This window comes from Rhineura floridana, chromosome 5 (genome assembly GCF_030035675.1).
Source record: "Rhineura floridana isolate rRhiFlo1 chromosome 5, rRhiFlo1.hap2, whole genome shotgun sequence".
NCBI lineage: Eukaryota > Metazoa > Chordata > Lepidosauria > Squamata > Rhineuridae > Rhineura > Rhineura floridana.
This window is the reverse complement of record NC_084484.1, coordinates 7,829,046-7,848,841: the sequence shown is the minus strand read 5'-3', so window position 1 is coordinate 7,848,841 and position 19,796 is coordinate 7,829,046. Positions and strand designations below refer to the sequence as shown.

Sequence of the window (19,796 nt, the reverse complement as noted above, 5' to 3'; positions counted from 1 at the left end):
TGCATTTTTGTAGGCAGTTTTGACTAATATATACATTTTTGCAAGCAGTGTCTCATCATATAATACACTTTTGTATGTTATTCTCACGCATATATTTATCGTTATGTACACGTTATCCTAATATATGCATTTTTGTAAGCATTTTTAGTTGGCAAACTGCATCACAAAATTCAATTAAGTGTGAATTTTGAAACACTTAATTCTGATATCATTTCAGAAAATGTGAATGTGATAGATTCAGCCTGAAATCGATGAACTGAATCGAATTTCTCTCCCATTCCTAGTGCCTTCTAACATCTCAGCACAGCTGGTTAAGTTCAGAGTAGAAACTCTTGGTAGAGAACGGTGTATTCAAAGTGCTTTTTTCTAGAGATCTTTACAAATGACAGTAAAGGGTGAATTCTACATCTCCTACACACTTTCTGTGTGTGAAAACATAAAAGTAGAGAAGTGAATTAAACAGCCAAGACTGAACTGTTTCTCAGTAGTTTGAGCACTGTGTGGAAGATATGGGGTCCCAGGCTCTGAGACCATTTTTATAACCCACCTGTCATTAGCATCGCAAACCATAATGAGTCCTGGTAAATTTCTTGGGAAATTAAAAAAAAAGTGTTATTTTCCTTTGACAGTTGGGGTCAAGATATGTTTTACTGTAAAAAGGTGGGGCCAAGTAGGGAAGAGGAGTGTAGTTTGAGAAGGAAAAGCAGGGAACAAGGGCCCACTGATACCCTTTGCGTAGTGGCTCACAGAAACCTGCAGCCAGCTCTGGTCATAATGCCTCTGACCAGCTGAGTCCTTGGCAAGGCCCCTTTGCTGTGTCATCACATTCAGAGAGTTCTTTTGGGAGCAGCCCACATTTCATCTTAGGTAGCAAGATCCCTCTAGATCAAACTCTCATGCCTGGCTTTCTAAATGTTACTCTTCAGACCAGGGAGATTTAGAAAATTAAACGTTTATGGTTGGAAACATTCTCAGACTCAGACTGAAATGCTCATTCACATTTCTAACATAAGGACCTGAAGGCTGTTTCCTTTCTCTTTCCCAGAGTTTTACTTGGTTTCTCTTAAAGGAGCAATAACTTACAACAAGCAATAAAGGCAACGCTTAAAGCAGGCTCTAGTCACTCTTCATAAAACTCTAACAGGTACATTTCCCAGAAAAGATAGACTAAAATAGCTTCCACTGTACATAGTTTACTATTTCCCAATATGTCACAAATATTACATTATTGTTTTACAGTGGCTGTTCACGTCCTTCTATGTACTTTTCTATGTACGCAAGAAATTTAAACATTTCACAAGGTGTACTATGATGAAGAAATGTGACTTTTCCAATGCACACACTGAGAAAAGAATATTGCTGCATCATTTTTCCCATTTAGGTTAAGTGTATGTCCTTAAACATAAATTTCCATCAATATCAACAAGATTTTCTTCCACACAGTGGCCTTAATCCAGCTAAAGTAAATCATGACTAAGGCTGCAGCCACAAACACATTTCCTAAGAAGTAAATCCCATGGAATTAAGTAGGACTTAACATTTGAGAAAATTTGCTTAGGATCTGCACATCCCCTTGAAACCAATGGAACAAACTGATCATGACTGTAACCCTTTTCACTCATTCCATCCACAGGCACAGCTAATGTGTGGAAGATGGGACAAGGCGCCACACCTCCTGGCCCCACTGCTGATGTGGCACACTATGCCTGTCCCCTGCCTGACAGTTGCACACTGAATGCAGAAGCTTACACAGGGGCATCTACACAGAAGGTGCTGCTCACATCTAGACACCTGCTGCAGATGTCTGTGTTCCACAACAGCAATGAGGGACAGGGGCTGCACAGTGTCGGGGGCATGGCCAGAATGTGGGGCCTGCTGCACTCTCCACAAGTTAGCCCTATGTGTGGAGAAAATGAATGAATAGGGTTGAATTCAAGATCCATTGCTTTCAGTGAAACCAAGGCCCTGTCTGGACGATGCATTTAAAGCAATATCATACCATATTAAACAGTTATGGCTTCTCTCAAAGAATTCTGGGAAATGGAGTTTGTTAAGGGTGCTGAGAGTTAAAAGACCTCCTATTCCCCTCACAGAGCTACAATTTTCAGCCATCCCTGGGGAGAGGGCTTTCTTATTAAACTACTCTGGAAATTGTAGATTTATGAGGGGAATAGGGGTCTCCTACTAGCCTCTCAGCATTTTTAACAAACTATCTTCTCCAATTCTTTGGGAGAAACCATGACTGTTCAAAGTGGTATAACACTGCTATAAATGTATAGTGCAGATGCAGCCTTAGTTACAACCACTAACATTAGCTGGATTGGGGCCACACTATTTAGATTCAGGGTGCCATAGCAACGCATAATAGGCATCTATCTTGCCTGGGTGATTTAATGCAAGCCTCCACAAATGCCTTCCTTAAAGTTAAAAAGGAGATGTACCACCATACTTCCCACAGGAGCTTGTTCAAAAGCCTCAGTGTCACTAAAGGTCCCTGTTTGTCCCTGCCCCCACCAATTAGGAAAGGGACACAAACTGCATATAGCATTTCCTTTTTAATTCAAACATGAACTAGTGGAAAGAATAAAAAGGTGCTGTGCAAAGCTCTTACTGGCTAATATTCTCCTTGGCCTCCTTACTGGTAGTGATAGGCATTCCCAAGTTCCTACCTATTCTTGCTCCATAATTGTCATGTGGGAATCAAGATGATGTAAGGGGTGATCCCTAAGGGATGAGTTCAAACAAAGCATTTATTTGGCAGCCTGGTCCTTCAACTTAAGAAGTAAATCCTTTTAGCAAATGTTAGACATCACTGGGACTTCAATGAGTGACCAAAGTCTCTTACTAAAGAGACTTGTTAACTGTTCGGACACTTCTGTCTAGAATAGATAAAAGGACTTTGAATGAAGCTCAGTTTCTTTTCCATCAATAAATAATACCAATATATGGGGTGCTTTTAAACAATTATTATTTAAGCAGATTTATACCCTGCCTTTCCACTCAAAGGTGCCCAAGATGACAAACATATAATAATACAATACATAATAAGCATTGTAGATGGCAATAAAAACTGCACCTTTTTAAAAGCCCATAAAAACAACTCAGAGTTCTAGAACAACAGATAAAATGCCAATAAGTCAGTCCAATAAAATGTTGTAATGCATAAAATGCTGTAATGCCTGCTGGAAAACAGATGTGTCTTTAAAAAGCCAAATAAAAGTCATCAGAGAGGCTGCCAAAGAATTATCCCAGGACAGGGAGTTCAACATAGGTGCAGCCATGGAGAAGGTTCTTTCCCATTTCCCTGCCAAATGTACCTCTGACATTGGTGGGATGCACACAAGGACTTTCTCAACTGATCTTAAAGGATGACAGACTCACATAGGGAGAGAGGGTCCTGTAGGGATCTGGGCCACAAACTGTAGTAGCAACGTATATCAAAGAGCTACTTCACATGGCAAAGCTGTGGGTGCAGTTAATTTGTGAAGCATTCAGCACATGCTGAAACTAAGAAGTGATTGCTTTGCCATACCTCCAGGCCCAAAGTTTTGTGTGGGGAGAGTGGGTGGCCTAAGTGTTGACTGGGGGCAGGTGGCTTTTTAAGTCAAAGCAAAACGGCAAATACCTAAGTAGAAATAACTTAATTTGAACACATTGTTTCATTTTTAAAAAAAAAATCATAAAAGTAAAAACTACATATCAAGTGTTTTACCAGTTCGTCCAAAACATTTGCATTTTTTGGCCAGAACAATGAAATCTGGGAGCAGATTTAGTTTTTATCAAGCAACTGAATACTGCCTCCATGTTTTCCCATATAACTCCATAAGTAAATGTGCTAGAAACTTACAGTACAAGGCAGCCACAATTAAGGACTTTGATGCTCCACTGATTTCAATGGAAGACAGTTAAGCGAAGATATCCACCACCTCCCATGAGCCCATCAGATTCACCACCCTCACTCCAAACTCACACAGCTTTGCAAGCTCAGGAACATTTTTTACCAGTCAATTTCCATTCTCATGTCAGCCAATGAAACTGTGATAGAAAGGCACAGCTGTATAATGCCATTAATTCCATACTGTTTCACCTGTCATCTAACATCAGAGAGAAATGCAATCCTGAAAGTTTCCATATTTATAGACTTGAGACAGTGGCTGATTCAAATCAGTGTTTTATATTCAACTCTGCATTTTTCTTTTCATCAATTTGAAAACAAAATTACAATTTGTGACAATAATGGGTGCTTCTTGCTGGTGAGCAAGAGGCTTGAAAAAGGAAGTGGTCTTTATATTCTGAATTCAAATAGCCCTTGCATACTTAATCATGTACTCTTTGTGACCTGCAAGTTACATCTTCCTATAAGAAAAGACAAGGCTGCTTCATCTTTTGAATTAACTCAGTTAAGGTCTTGATCCAACCAAAATTAAGCACCTTTATTCAATGGGATAATAACATGTGTTATTCTCTCCCAATAAAATAAATAGGATTTTAAATTGCTTAAATTTGGCTCGATCGTGCTCTAGATTTCAAGATGTGTACACAGACACACATGCTTTGGCAGCAAGGTTATAGAAGTTTCTGTTAATTATGAGGAAATCATACGCTCCGTCTGGATAAAAGCAAAAACGTGCTCTCAACTTGTGAGGCAGGTGCATGCTGCGTCTTCCCCCCTTTTGCCATGGGAAATAAAATAGAGAATAACTGGTTGAGGTTTATTTATTTATTTATTTATTTATTTGATTTATATCCCACCTTTCCTCCCAGCAGGAGCCAAGGGAGGCAAAGGTTGATGACTGAAAACAGGCCACAACTTTATTGATTAAAACAAACAAGCAGGGTTGGCATGGCAGTAGGGTAAGGATCAGCTTCTATTCTGTTAGCCCATGCTGAGGGAATACTGAAACAGTCCAACAAGCAGTTGGAGCCAAAAAGCAGTTGGGAACACCCTTGGGAGTTGATCAGCATTAGAGCCAGGTGAGGTGTCTGCCCATCCAGCTGTGATCCTGCTGTCCAACCAGTGGGGGCTGTATCTCAGCTGGATGAGGCCTGGTCCCTCCCAAGCTAGGGGCATGGTCAGCAAGAACCCCACTTAGGTCCCTCATACGGCTCCCCCTTATGTTTAATCCTTCCCTATGCCATTTTCACCACAAAGGAGGGGTTCAAAGCTTCCTGACCCACCTAACCTCACTTCTGTGCTGCAACCAAGAACTTAGTGATGTTGCCAAGCAGGCACCGTTATCCTTTGCAGAGAGATGGACTCTATCGGCATGGTAGAAGACAGGACAGTAATGTTTGATGAACGGGTAACAAACCACCAGATCACCTCTTACTCTGACCCACTTTGCTGCGGCTTTTGCTGACACGATAGTGGGCAACATCGACTCTATTTGGGTGCATCACATTTCTCCAACGCTGTCTCTGAAGCCAAGAGGAGCAACCCACAGAAGAGTATTTTTCAGCGGAGCGGGCGAGGTCAGCTTTCACAGCCAGCAGCAAGTCAATGCCTCTTAACACAGAGAGGTCATTCTCCCCCAGGTCTGGAGAGAAGCAGGTCTGGGGTGAAACAGGTCTGGGGTGCATGATGAGCAACTGATCTGCTGCTCCAAAAGGCGGCAAAGCTTTCCCCACCTCATACCGCATCTGGAGATCTAACTAATACTCACCCGAGATGACAGGCCAAGCTGATCCAACCACAGTGTAGCCTTCGCTTGTTGTCTCACCCAGTGCACAATGCTGTGCCCGACAAGTCTGCAACAAATCAAAGTTTACCAGCAACTTATGATTTCACTTGGGGGCAAATGTAGCCCTTAAATGCATCTGATCTCTAGTACCCAATGGTCTTCATCTGGGAAGTGGGTAGGCCCCACTCCACTGCAGAGGTGGCAGCCCCAATTCTATAGGAGTGTGTACCAAACTCCTTCCCCTGCAAACCAGCCTTTCCCAGGGACAATTTGAGAACACCTGCCAACTGGTGCCTAGTGAAGGTAGAGGCCTCCTGGTGAACAAAGAACTGCCCTGTCCCCTGTGGCTGCAAACAGAGGCAATGTCTGATGTCTTGGAGCAGGTGGGGCCCTTTAGCAGGAGATGGACTCAGAGAGAAGGACATCCCTTTGGCTTTTTAGTCTGACTTAGACTTATGGATGGCGACCAGCAGCTTGGCTTTGGAGACTGTGGCATCACCCCATTGAAGAGACCCAGCTAAACCATTATTCTAATTTGGGACTGTGGACTCACACTCCCAACTGGGCCCCAAAGAATGCCAAGGTGAATGCAACTCTGAAGAGTACAGCAGCTGCTCCCCAATATATGGCACATTGTCATAGACAATGGGGTGCCAAGGGGGGGCGGTGGCCCACCCCGGGTGTAGTCAATAAGGGGGTGCAATAAGGAGGTGCAAGATGGAGTAGGGTTACCAGGTGTCTGATTTTCAGCGGGAGTTTCTGGTTTTGAGGGGGTCCCCTCTGGGTCTCCGGCTAACGTACCTTAATCTCCAGACTCTCTGCTTCAATTAAAAAAAAAAAGTTTCTAGGTGGTCTGGTTCCCAAGTTATACACCAAAACGTCAGCCGCCCCCCACAACTGTTTAATCTGTTTATTAACGGATCTGTATAGCAGCTCTTAGCAGACCTTGGAAAATTTACTTTTTTTAAACTACAACTCCCATCAGCCCCAGCCAGCACGGCCACTGGATTGGGCCGATGGGAGTTGTAGTTAAAAAAAAAACTTTCCCAAGCTGGGGCTCTAACCCCACCCTCTCAGGATTGTAGCCAATAAGGGAAGCCAGGGTTGTGATTTGTTGACCCAGGGAGTGCTTGGGCTTCATTGCAACATCAGAAAATGGTGTTTTTCAGATCTTCAGTTTCAGTAATAAGTAAGAATATGGTTTAAAGTTTTTTTTCTCTTGCGTGCCCCAGGCTGACCCTGGGCTGTTGGGGAGGGCAGTGCTTTGAAAACCTTGGCAATATGAAAGTATTTAATCCAATACTTGCTTTTAATGCTAATCCCAAGTACCTGGAGTAAACCCCATTGAATTCATTAGGACTTACTTTTGAGTAGACATGGTTAGGATTGTGCTGTAAATTAATGGGACTTCTGAGTAAACATAACAAAGAATTGTGTTTGTGTTGTTAATCTTTCCCTCTCTCTCCAATCCAATTTTAAAGCAATTAGGCAGGGTTTATCTAGGTATCACATTTTTTATTATGTAGGAAACTAATACTGATCTTTTAAAAAAATGTTCTGCAATGACCAACTGGTTTGACAATAAACTATTATAGGGGGTGTATTTTTACAAGTGTGTCTGTGTATGGAGTCTTTCCAACAATCCTGTGAGGTAGGGTTGGTGATTGGAAACCAAGGCAGCTCACAATAAGAAATAAATCCCTTTAAAAACCAATAACCATAAAACAAGTATAAACAGTTGCAAAGCAGCTTAAAGTGGCATGATTCTGAATTTTGGGTTGGGTGAATGAAGTTTATTTATTTATTTTGCCAGGGCGGCAAACAAAAGCACTAAAACACTTTAAAAATCATAAAAACAGACTTTAAAATATATTAAAACAAAACTTATATAAAAACATTTTTAAAAGCTGGGACTCCAAAAATTATTTATGTATTTTATTTACAACAGTTATATACTGCTTTATTGTAAAAAATCTCAAAGCAGTTTACAGAAAGAATTAAAACAATAAAATTATTGGCAAAAACAAAGACATGTGTTGAAAAACATTCAAATTAATAAAACCAACAATGAGTTAAAAACAGATTTAAAAACACAATAGCTTTTACATGCGTGGATAGGCTTGCCTAAAGAAAAATGATTTTAGCAGGTACTGAAAAGGAGTGTTTGCCTAATGTCAATAGGCAAGGAGTTCCAAAGCGTAGGTGTTGGCACTTCGTTGTTGTTGTTATGTGCCTTCAAGTCAATTTTGACTTATGGCGACCCTATGAATCAGTGACCTCCAAGAGCATCTGTCATGAACCACCCTGTTCAGATCTTGTAAGTTCAGGTCTGTGGCTTCCTTTATGGAATCAATCCATCTCTTTTTTGGTCTTCCTCTTTTTCTACTCTCTTCTGTTTTTCTGTATTGTCTTTTCTAATGAATCATGTCTTCTCATTATGTGTCCAAAGTATGATATGTGTCCAAAGTATGATATGTGTCCAAAGTCAGAGGAAGGCAATGGTAAACCACCTCTGAATACCTCTTACCACGAAAACCCTATGAACAGAGTATCCAAAATGCTGCCACTTTACAGGACTGATTTCTTACAAGAGCAGAACAAGTACTATGTGGCACCCATAACATGGAAAGCACAGCTTGAACTTGGCCTGGTAGCAAATCAGCAATCAATGCAGATTTCAGAGCAGAGGTATTGTGTGCTGATAGGATCTCACTCATGTCAGCAATCATGCCCCAGCATTCTGCATTAACTGAGTGGCTGCCACACCAGGATTTGTTTAGTTTTGGTTTTCAGTTATAAATCCTGACTGGTTGTGGGATACTAAGTTGTCTGCCTTACTCATAGGAATCTTCTTGTGGTTGGTATGGTATTGCATTTAGGAAAGCATCACTGTCTTTTGTTTTTCATTTTCTGTTTGCATTTCATTTACCTTTAACCTCACTCCCTTACATCCATAGAAGCAACAGCAGTGGTTGAATGTGCTCAGCTCAACCCCCTAAAACCCACTGATGATGCACCTTGTCGGTTGCATGGCAGTTTGTTTCTTGCCCAATAGTGGTAAAAGAGAATTCACATATTTGAAAGTGTGGCTGCAGTTGTTGTCCCAAGCTGCTGCCTGTTTTCTCTCTGTCCATTATTACTCACTGGAATTGGGTTGGCTGTCAAAGTGAGTTTATAGCAGCCCACAGGGTAGACAGAAAGGGTAAGAATCTTCTTACTCTCACTCATTTCTCAGACCTCTTTCTGAAGTGAGGGTCAAATCTGTAAAGAAGTTTGGAGCAGCCACATTAAAAGATAAGGGCAGGGCATTCCAGGCAGGGGGTTGCCAACCCTGCTTGGATATGGATCTCTTTGCAAAGGATCCCTAGTCAAGCTTTACCAACAGCACAATCGAAACGGCTCAGAAGTAAGTCCTGTTGAGTTGTATGGGGCTTAGTCCCTTAGTGCGTGAGTTTAGAATTGGAGCCTTCAGGGGCATCCATCTTTATTCCCGAATGTTCCCATCTAACATCTCCAAAACACTAGGCTCCTTTCTTCCTACAGTGGCCTTCCAGTGACTGACCTGGCCTGAAGGCACTTAAACCCTTCTTGCCAAAAGCAAATAGGCTAGATTAAATGTTCCCTACCCAGGCTCCATCTTTTAGCTAAGATTTCTAGCTTAATTTCCAATCAGATTTTTTTTTAATTGTATGCTCCAAGCAACTGTGATTGATGCTTAATGTATCATGCTTAATGACATCACTCAGGCCCACCGTGTGACATCACTCAGGCCCGCCCCCATGACATCACTAGGGCCTGCCCCTAAAAACTCAGTTTTGGGGATGCTTCTGACCTGGCAACCCTAAGATGGAATGTTCATTATGAAGCCGGACGTGCAGCTATGGAGGCCGAGCTGGGTGGCGGCGGCCTGAGCCAAGCTGTGTGCATCGTGACAGGCACCTCGTGGGGCTTGGGCTGGAGCCTGGCATGCCTGCTGGCCCTGTGGCTGGCGCCCGGCTTGGCCCTGCTGGTGGTTGATGGCTCAGCCGGTGCCCTGGGTGAGCTGGAGGGTGAGCTGCACACTGCCTGCCCAGCACTGCACATGTAGGGCCTGCCTGCCAGCCAACCTGGCCTCGGATGAGGGGCTGCAGCACATGCTCCAGGCCAGGTGGGTGCTCCATGGCGGGGCTGGCTGGCTCCAGCGGCTTCTTCTCAATAACAACGCTAGTGAGCACCCTCCCATTTGAAAGAGGCGCCTCTGAGGCTGAGCAAGTGCAGAGTGCTTTCGCTCTTCACAGTTTGCCAATCTCCCCCCCCCAGCAAGTTCCCTTGCCCTGCTGTAAGTAACCCTCCGCGGGGCGCCTTCTGCTTCCCCAGCCCCCGTGGAAGTTTTAGATTGGAAGCTCCCGGGGGCAGAGACCTCTCTTCTTGTACCCTGTAAAGCACTAGGCACAGTGATGCCATCATATAAGCAAATAAAGTACCCCCCCACGCGCATGGTTTAAGTGGGATGGAAGCTTGTTAAATAAATTCCAAGACAGTTTTGAGGTCGGCGGCAGGAATCGCATTGAGGTTGTTACTGTGGGAATGCCAGTAGAGAGGAGTCAAATGTTTCCACTTTTAAACATGTCTGTTTGTAGTTCATGGGGGGGGAATCTAGCGTAGGGGTTCCCAAACCTTTCCCCCCAAGGACCACTTCAAAATTGCAGAGGGTCTTGGTGGGAGGGGACTATTAAGAGGAGGGGGGTGTCTAAAAATGATCCGCCCCGGGTGTCAAATACGCCCTCCTCCAGCCCTCAACAGCCCTGTGCACTCTAAAGGAATTTCAAGGGTCAGGGAATCCCTGTGCAGCCCAATAGCAGCTAGATGGAACGTCATGATCTTGGGGGCTCAGCCCTGGTCCCTAAGATTGGGACGGTATCTAAGGTCACGGAAGCCAGGCAAGGCTTCTGGTGCTCTAGTGCTTTAGCAAAGTCAACAAAGGCTCCTCTGGCTGCCATGTAAGAGCTTAAGATGGAAGGAGCAACAGAATTTAATACTCCCTGGGTGATGATATGTTCCCAGTCTCCCACAGGGCTTCTGGGAATGCCTCTGCTTCGACATCAGCCATGGGCACGAGCTGGCAAAATCTGCCTTCCTGAAAGAGAGATAATGCATCTGTGATGTTGTCTACTCCAGAGACATGGCATGCTGAAAAGGAGATGTTAGTATCCAAGCACAACATGACAAATTCCCAAACCAGGGTCATGACCCGCTCAGAGCAAGATGACTGCTTGTTGACAACTCTCATTACAGCCTGGTTATCACACCAAATTCTTACCCTCTTGTTCCTAAAGTCTTTCCTGCATGTCATGGACTCATTTATTCACCTGCTGCCCCCTCATGCCTGCAATTGGGCAGCAGGACTGCCAGATAATCAGCTTTCCTTGCAGTATGCAAGGTGCCTCTGTCCGTTACAAACATCCACGGCATTGTCATGTTCTCACACCTACAGTGTTCATCTATCCCATGCCCAGCACCAGCCAAAGGGGCTTCTGCAGCTAACACAACCTTCCTATGTGTTGAGATAATAATCTTTTTTAAAAAAATCTTCATTAGTGTAGTGGCAAATTCAGAAGTTCGGGGTCCCTTCATGAAAGTCATTTCATGCCCCCTCACAGACAGGTATGGGAAGAGAGGCCAACATCACTGCCCACATCAAGACCTCACCATTTCAAAAGATGGACACTAATGGCATCTACACCTGTAGAAATTGTGTTGCTACTCTTCTATCTTTCTCAAAATAGTCAGACTTTCTTCGATCTGAAAAAGACAGAACAACAACAAGGAAAACCACAGAAGGCTTTTGATCAGTGTAGGCCGGTCCATTAGGGCAACTAGGGTTCAGGGCTACCAAGTGAAATGCCATGCAATTATTTTTTAAAGCTTTCCCCAAAAATCTCAAAGCCACACTCTTTCCTGTCCCACACATCTTTCTATAATCCATTTTAACAGACAGGGGCTCTTTCTGTCATGCTCCCATGCTCTGGCAGATCAGCTTTCTGCATCACTCACCCAATCTCAATCCAAATGTATTGGTATGGCCAGGAGGTCTCACCCATCCGTCTTCAGATAGAAAAACCATGTGTATGTTAACAGAGCTACTGACTCTAAGCCCTGGTTGTACAGTTTTCCCCTTCCTGTTGTCATGCTGGCAATCTAGCCACTGAATCTAACCTTAGCAGGTTTACTAGTAGGGTAGACCCAGGAGCCAATATACCTGTTCTGAGCATGCTCAGAGCTGTTTCCTTGAAAGCCACATCTACCCAACCAGACCCCATGAGGGTGTTAGTTCCCTGGTACTACTAGTTTATTTGTCTTTCACTGCCTTTGTGCATGAGTGGCCACCACTGGACATACTAGGAGTCTCTTACTGGTGAAATTCTTTTTTTATATCCTTATACAGGGTTTTTTTAAATGGATGTGGAGATTAGGAGGATTTAAATTATTATTTTTCAACATGTGTTTGCTAATCCTGCAGCAGTAAAGCTTTGTGCTGAAGGAAAGGAGTGGGGTTTTTCTTCAAAGGCATGCTGGCACATGTATTTCTTTTTGTCCAACAATGGATGTCATGAAATCATCTTATGAACAATATTGGTGAGAAAGATGTAGTCTGTGCCTTCTCATGCCATTTATTTATGAGGCACAAAATTCCTAATCATGCCTGCACATTTTACTTCCCAGTAAACAACTGACAAGAGCCTTGCATTTACAATTTTTTAAAAAAAGATGATCTGGAGACCTAAACTTCCTCCTCTCTGTAACAGGCTTATTGTGTGGTTTTGGGTATATTAGTCTGGTACACTTTCAATCAAAGGGATAGCCAATTAGCCATGGCTTAGAGCAGAAACAAGCAGCACTTTAAAAACTTTTAAAGCTTTTTAAAGCTTTTAAAGCTTTTAAGCAGCACTTTAAAGCAGCATTTTAAATCCTAGCAAATGTATTGTTGCACGCCACCCCAATCTTCGAGTGGTGATTTCCAAGGGTCTCTGTGCTCACCCTGGGTTTAGTTTCCTTGGGAAGGAGGTCAGCGGAGACTGTGATGTCTTTATGAAATATGGTTTGTTTATTTACACACATTCCAACCTGAGCTTAGGATGGAGGGGTTCAAGGCATCAACAGTCCAATATCCAGCTTTTCCATCAGGGTTACAGGAGGTACCCCAAAGCCATGGTGCAGAGAGCCAGTCCCTCTGCCTGCCTCCAGTTCCCAGCCTTTCTCAGACACACTGAAAACACAAGCCTCTCCTTGGCCCCAGAAGGGAGGGGGGCTCTCCTGAAGAGTTTCAATGACAAAAAGATCTCCTTGGCCCATTCACCAGTTGATGGGCACCTGATAGACCCATTAACCCACCTGGCCACTCTATTCGCTTAACAAAGAAACTCATCTGACCAGCAGAGCAGGTTTCTCACCCCAGGCACAGGATTCCAAATCAGAGGCTGGAAGGGGATTCATAGAAATTATCCATCTCAACCCCCCAAACTCACAACAGTATTATTACATATGCTTTCATGGATTACCAAGGATGATGCATCTGATGAAATGAACTGTAGCCCAAGAAATACTTATTAGCCCTTTTAAGTCTTCAAGGTTCTATTACTTTTGTTTTGCTAAAAAAAATATTTCATTTATTTATTAATGATATTTATTAGTTGCTTTTTTTCCAAAATAAAATTTAGAGCAACTTACCAAAAAAATATCTCACAAACATATACAGAATAAAGATAACAGTACAAAAGCATACCAAGCCAAACTCAATACAATAAATAGAGCAATACGATAAAAATCGCAAGACACAATAATACAACTCAAATACAGGTTTTCTGCTACCCCCCCATCCTCAAAACTCAGAACCGACTAGTTCAGCCATCGTAGCCAAGAACCACCACCCCCAGGCTTAGGCTACAGGAAGCCCACTTCAGGTATGTTTGGTGGCAGAAGCCACCTCGGAAGCAAACAAGGATGCTGCCGCGTTGGAGATGGAAGCAGGGCGCCTCTGTGTGCCATGCAGGGGGTCTCCACGGATGCAGGAAGGCCATGGGACAACCCAGCAGGCGCCCCCCCTGTGTGGGTCCAGAGGTGCAGCTTCAGGTGGGAGCTCTTGATGTAGGTCTTCTCGCAGCTGGCATAAGAGCAAATGTAGATGGCAGTCCATTTGGGAGGCTAGAAGCGGCGTCCACTCTTGGGCTTGGCGTCCAACAGCTCCAGCGAGGAGGAGGGTGGAGTGAACAGGGGGGCCCCGGGGCAGAGGCATGGGTGGGGAGGCTCTTCTCGAAGAAGCTGGAGGCGCTCGGGTGCAGATGGGACTGGGACTGGGACTGGAGTGGGTGGGTGAAGGCCGGGTGAAGGTGGCGGCTGCAGGGGCGTTCCCTGGTCCTCGGAGGCCGCCAGGAGGTCATCAGGGCTGAACGACAGCATCTCCACGCCGGGGGTCTGCAGGGAGTCGGTGGCCAGCCATAGTCTGCTTTATGTGACTGACGCTATGAACACACTAGTCGCCAGAGCAAAGCGTTTCCATTAGCTACACCTAGACGTTCTTTCCATTGCTCTTCCCTGCCTTGCTCAGTAATCCAAACCAGCAAAGAGAGGGATGGTACAAGGGCAAGGCAAGGAGACAACCCCTTTTCCAGGGCAGTCCCCTCTTTATACACCTTACCCTTGGCTGTGCACTATGCACTATGATATACTTTTTCAAGGGTTGTTGCGAGGATAAGAGACTATAAAATACTTTGGTGAATTTAAAATGCTATTACAAGAAGCAGGATGGTACAGGGAATGGTTCAGATGTGATCTCAGTGTGCAGAGCCTATATGAAGTGCAGGAACAGAAATTGTACCCTGCCTGCACACCGCACCTAAGGCAAACCTATCCCAGCAGCCACACATTAGATTTGCTGAGGACCTACATATAAAGTTCAGTGTTTTTAAGCCTGAATATCCTGGCTGAGTCCCAGGCTTTGTTTTTCTTTTGATTTTTTTATGTTGGGTTTTTTTCATGATTCCAAACCTGCCCCCTGCCCCAATTCAAAATCAGGAGCAGGCAAGCTGGAGACTTTAATTATTCCTTATTTATCAGTATTGTATTTATATCCTTACTACCTTCTCTCCAAGGAGTTTCAATGTTTAAGTGTCCACTGTTCTTTGCAAAGGAGGAGCATAGGGAGAGCAGTGAGTGAGGCATGATGGACAGAAAGGACATCAGTTCTTCCCACTCCTAGTTCGTCCTCTAAAGTGTTGTTTCTCAGATGTTGCTCCTCCCCTTCCTCCCTTCTCTTCCCATCTTTGTTCTCAGTTACTTAATAATGGCTCCCTGAGTGGAAGCCATATGGCTGCTTCAGCATGTATGACTTTACCTGTTTGTAGTAATAAATCTTACGTTTCTTTATTCTTTCAACTACCAGTCTTAATAGACCAATTATTTCTGCACTCCATTGAAATACTCACTGTGTGTGTGTGTCTCTAGCAAGGACTACATTTCCCATCCCCTGATGCTGAGAGGAAAAAGAGAGAGCAGGGGAAACACAGGAGAAAGATGGGGAAAGAAGAAGGGTGGCAAGTGAAGGAAAGGAGCTATTAATAAATTAGGAACACAGTGTTATAATCAGCCACTCTGTTATAACATCTTCCCAGATACTCTATTGCATTGCTGGGCAGACAGGCTTCATACTTGCATGATCTTTCTTCTTAACTAGAATCCCTCCTGTGGATCATCAATGCTTTTGAAAATTTACAAAGGATCTTTAACTAGGCCTGGGCATATAGGTAATCTGTGATAACTGATCCCCAGTCTGCATTCATTGCCTGTGAAATGTCTTGCTGGATCAGACCAAGGGTCTGCCTAGTCCAGCATCCTTTGAGTGAATGCTAGCGACCAGCAGGGCAGTAGGTAGACCACTAGAAATTGGCCAGTCGCCCATCTCTAGGCCTCAGTTTACCTTATGTCCACCTGCTGCTCATAGTTTGAAAGATAAATGGTTTTGTGCTGGAAGCAACTTTTTTACAAGTTTAAAAATATTATGCACAGAATAACTCTTGAAAATTTATCAAGAAAGCTAAAAGCATCAAAACCCAAGTTCTTGTGACCTGAATCATGCCTTTTTATAAAAATTAAGCCATTTTCCTCCTGATTTCCAGTAGCATGATTAAAGTTTCTACTTTAAACATTGCTCTTACTAATTTATACCATTTTCCCCACCTGGAAATTGTACCTCAATTTATTAGTAAGTGCTATCCTGATGAGAAAAGAGAAAAAAATGGCTGAGGCAAACACTTAGGCTGCTAAAATGGATCTCCAAATGGAAAATCGTAGTACATCATAACTAAAGTTGTGACCCATAACTCGTTTAATATCCATTGCTTGATTCATAATTCGTATCACAACAGAGTAATATCTACAGAAGAGCCAGCGTGGTGTAGTGGTTAAGGTGCTGGACTACAACCTGGGAGACCAGGGTTCGAATTCCCACACAGCCATGAAGCTCACTGGGTGACCTTGGGCCAGTCACTGCCTCTCAGCCTCAGAGGAAGGCAATGATAAGCCCCCTCTGAATACGGCTTACCATGAAAACCCTATTCATAGGGTCACCATAAGTTGGGATTGACTTGAAGGCAGTCCATTTCCATTTCCAATCTCTACGGCTGCTTCTTGATTACTAAAATAGGAAGCAAAATCATATTCTCTTTTACTTGAAAAAAATATGAATATATTGTGTCTAATACAATACTGAATTTAATAGACTCAGAAATAAGATAGACAGTCTAGAATACAGAAGGAGCATTGCTACTTGGTTCAGCTTTATTTAATCAAGGCACAATTAACAAAAACACTCACAGGGTTGCCAGATCTCCGGTTTTCACCCAGAGACTCTGGATTTGTGGGGTCCTCTCTGGGTCAGTCATCTTAATCTCTGGACTCTCCATTTTAATTTTTTTAAATTAAGTTTCTAGGTGCTCTGGTTCAAGAGATATGCACCAAAATGTCAGCCCTGCCCCCCCCAACTTCTGGTAAATGAGCTGTAGCTGGCTGTTCCCATCTCACATCTCCACACTAGGCTCCTTTCTTCCTACAAGGGCTGCCTGACTGAGGGCACTTAAACCCTTCTTGCCAGAAGCAAGTAGGCTTGATTAAATGCTCCCTACCCCAGGCTCCATCTTTTAGCTAAGATTTCCATCTTAATTTCCAATCAGAGAAATGTTTTTATTTGAATTGTATGCTCCAAGCAACTGTGGTTGATACTTAATGTATTATGTTTAATGACATCACTAGGGCTTGTCCCTGACGTCTCAGGGTTTGGGATGCTTCTGACCTGGCAACCCTATTCAACACTGAAATAAATATTTAAAATAGATAAACCACTTTGTGAACTGCTTTGACGTTTGGAATGAAATAGCGGTATACAAATATTTATAGATAAATAAATGCAGGTTGCATCAACAACTTAAAAGAATAAGTGCAATCCTAAACACACTTACCTGGGAGTAAATCCTGTTGCATGTAATGGGATTTATATATTTCTGCAGACATACATAGGATTGCACTGTGATTTACTCACACTGGGATTAAGCTGTCAAACTCTGAAATGTGTTTTGAATGTTAGTGCTAAACTGAAGGAAAATAAGAGCAGCTGTTTTTAAGATTTCAGACGCAACGTAAGAATCTGCTCCAAACAGTCTTACGGATCTTGTGATTAAACTAAATAATCTCTTTATAAGAAAAAGAGGAAGAGCAATCTCAAGGATGTGTGTGGGGAATTTTTGGCCTCAGATGCTGCTGAACTACAGCTCCCATCATCCCTAGCCATTGGCCATGCTTGGTGGGTCTGATGGGTGGTGTAGTTCAACAACATTTGAAGGGCCAAATGTTCTTCACATGCTCTAAGTACACCCTCGACCAGGGACCAGACCTTCACAAACAACAACTCCCCAAATCTGTAGGTGGGAGGTTGAGCAGACACATCAACTGGACCAGAGTCATGCAGCCAGATAAATGTTGATTGAGGCCGCAGAAAAGAGTCCAAAAGGGCTCTGAGGTTTCTCTCTCTCTTTTTAGACTTTGAACTCTCGATTCTCTCTGACTGTTTTGTGTATCGCCATGAAAATTGACAGGGTTGTTAAGCAAGCATTTCTGAGTTCAGAACTATAAGTTTTGTAAGGTTTTGTTCTGAAATGAGCTTATGGGAAGCCTCAGAATGGTGGGGGGTATTTTCCATTTAACATTGCGGAATGTGAAAAATCCCCGCTGGCTATAGTATACAGCCACTCTCGTGGCTGTATAATACACAATGAAAAACACAGTGAAAAAAGTGGGCTGTTACAACGAATGTAGGCATTCTGCAATCTGACACCAGAGAAAACCGCTCAGTTTGCTATGTAAATACAATAGCAGCTCACTAGTGCTATCAATACCTTAATCAGTAGCTGGGAAGTATCATCTCTGAGTTAAGGCAGAGTTCTCCAAAAGACATTAAAATACACTGAAGCAATGCAAAACAGTGTGGAAAAGATCTGTCCTGCAAGGCAACTCAAGTCTTCTTGATTCAGGTTTCCGACTTTCTAGAGGTTTCTGTTTGACACAAGTGGTTTCATAAACAGCACAAGACAGTAAAAACAGATACTGTCAGAAAACAGAGTGAATGGGCAGGGTTCTGTTCTGTCCTCAGCACAGAATAGCTCCTAGAAGCTAGCTCTGTTCCCACAAGGGTTACTAGATTTCACCACAGAGCATATGCCTTTTAGTCTCCAACCCTATCCAACAGGGAGTTGTCTGAGGGGGGCCAATACACTGTACGTGGATTGGACCCTCTGACCCATTTGCAAAAGAGGACATGGATTTGCATAATATTTGCATATGTTGTGTGTTGTATGCAAATTTGGGTCCTCTTATTATACATGGAATAAAATGTCTGACAGAATGTTAACAGGTAAAGCTTTTCCCATAGTTGCATTTCTAAACTAAGGCTTAATCTGTTGAATTTCTACCTGCCACACAGCAGTTAAAGGCACAAGAACCCTGTTTTTCCTCCAATGCTAACGCTAACCCAAAGCCTAGGCTGCATTCCCGATCCACTTACCTGGAGTAATCCCCATTCAACACAAAGAGACTTACTTCTGACTCTGGGTAGACATGTATGTCATTGTACTTTAAGTTAACTATGTGGTGAAACCTTAATGAGCGCTTGGTCTGTAGTTCCTGCACATGCCTAAACCTTTTTTGCAAAGTTCTAACATGTTCCACTTGCTATTTGGGGGGTTGCATTCTTGTTGCAAGAAAAAGGGAAGATAAAACTACAGAGATTCCCAGGATTTAAAAAATGAGACAGAAGCGGGAAATGCGCACTAAAGGGGAGGGGAAGTTCTTTGGACATCAGGTAATAAGAATTGCTGGGGTCCTAAACACCTCAGCCATCAATCACAGCTCTGACATCACTCATTTGCTAACAACACTGAAAGGTGAGAGCTCATTTCACAGAAATTGCTTGGAAGGGTATGTGTACTTTTTGCTTCACAGCTTTCTTTTTGGGGAGGCTAGAGACTTCTTTAAAAAATGAAAGCTGAGAGTCTGGGGACCCTGTTGAGTATGGAGCCCAAAACATCAGTACCCCCATACCCTCCTCTTGGCAGCCTGGTCAGTCGCACTACACTCAGTGCAGCTTACTTCCAAGTAGGTGTGTACAGTAGGGCCCCGCATTACGGCATTCCACTTTAAGGCGTTCCGCTGATGCAGCGCCTTTCATTTTCAATTTTAAAGGGTTTTTTCCCCTTTTGCGACATTTTGCGCTGTTTTCACATCAATTTTGCACGACGCGGCCCATTAAAGTCAATAGGGTTCTGCTTTACAGCATTTTCCACTTTACGGCGGGGGTCTGCAATGGAACCCACCGTATAAGTGGGGCCCTACTGTATAGAATTGTGCTGTCAGCTGTATAGCTGGAAGACTTGTATTTCATTGTTGCTTATTAATTATTACTATTTATTATTAAGGTACATATACCAGCCTTGTAAAAATGCAAAAGCTTCCAACAATAAAAAACTAAATATAAAAAGGACATGGTTTAAAAGTGACACAAACATTCATATAAAGCTCATTTTCCAGGAAGTA

At 43.3% G+C, this 19,796-nt stretch overlaps 1 protein-coding gene across 1 annotated transcript in view; it reads right to left on the bottom strand.

The window, feature by feature from the left end:
- OLFM4 (olfactomedin 4) overlaps nt 1-3,908 on the bottom strand; it is a 47,918-nt gene extending 44,010 nt beyond the window's left edge. The window contains exon 1 of the mRNA XM_061629949.1: nt 3,848-3,908. The gene's annotated coding sequence lies outside the window, so the exon portion shown is untranslated. The remainder of the gene's footprint in view (nt 1-3,847) is intronic.
- Nucleotides 3,909-19,796: the final 15,888 nt, after the last annotated feature.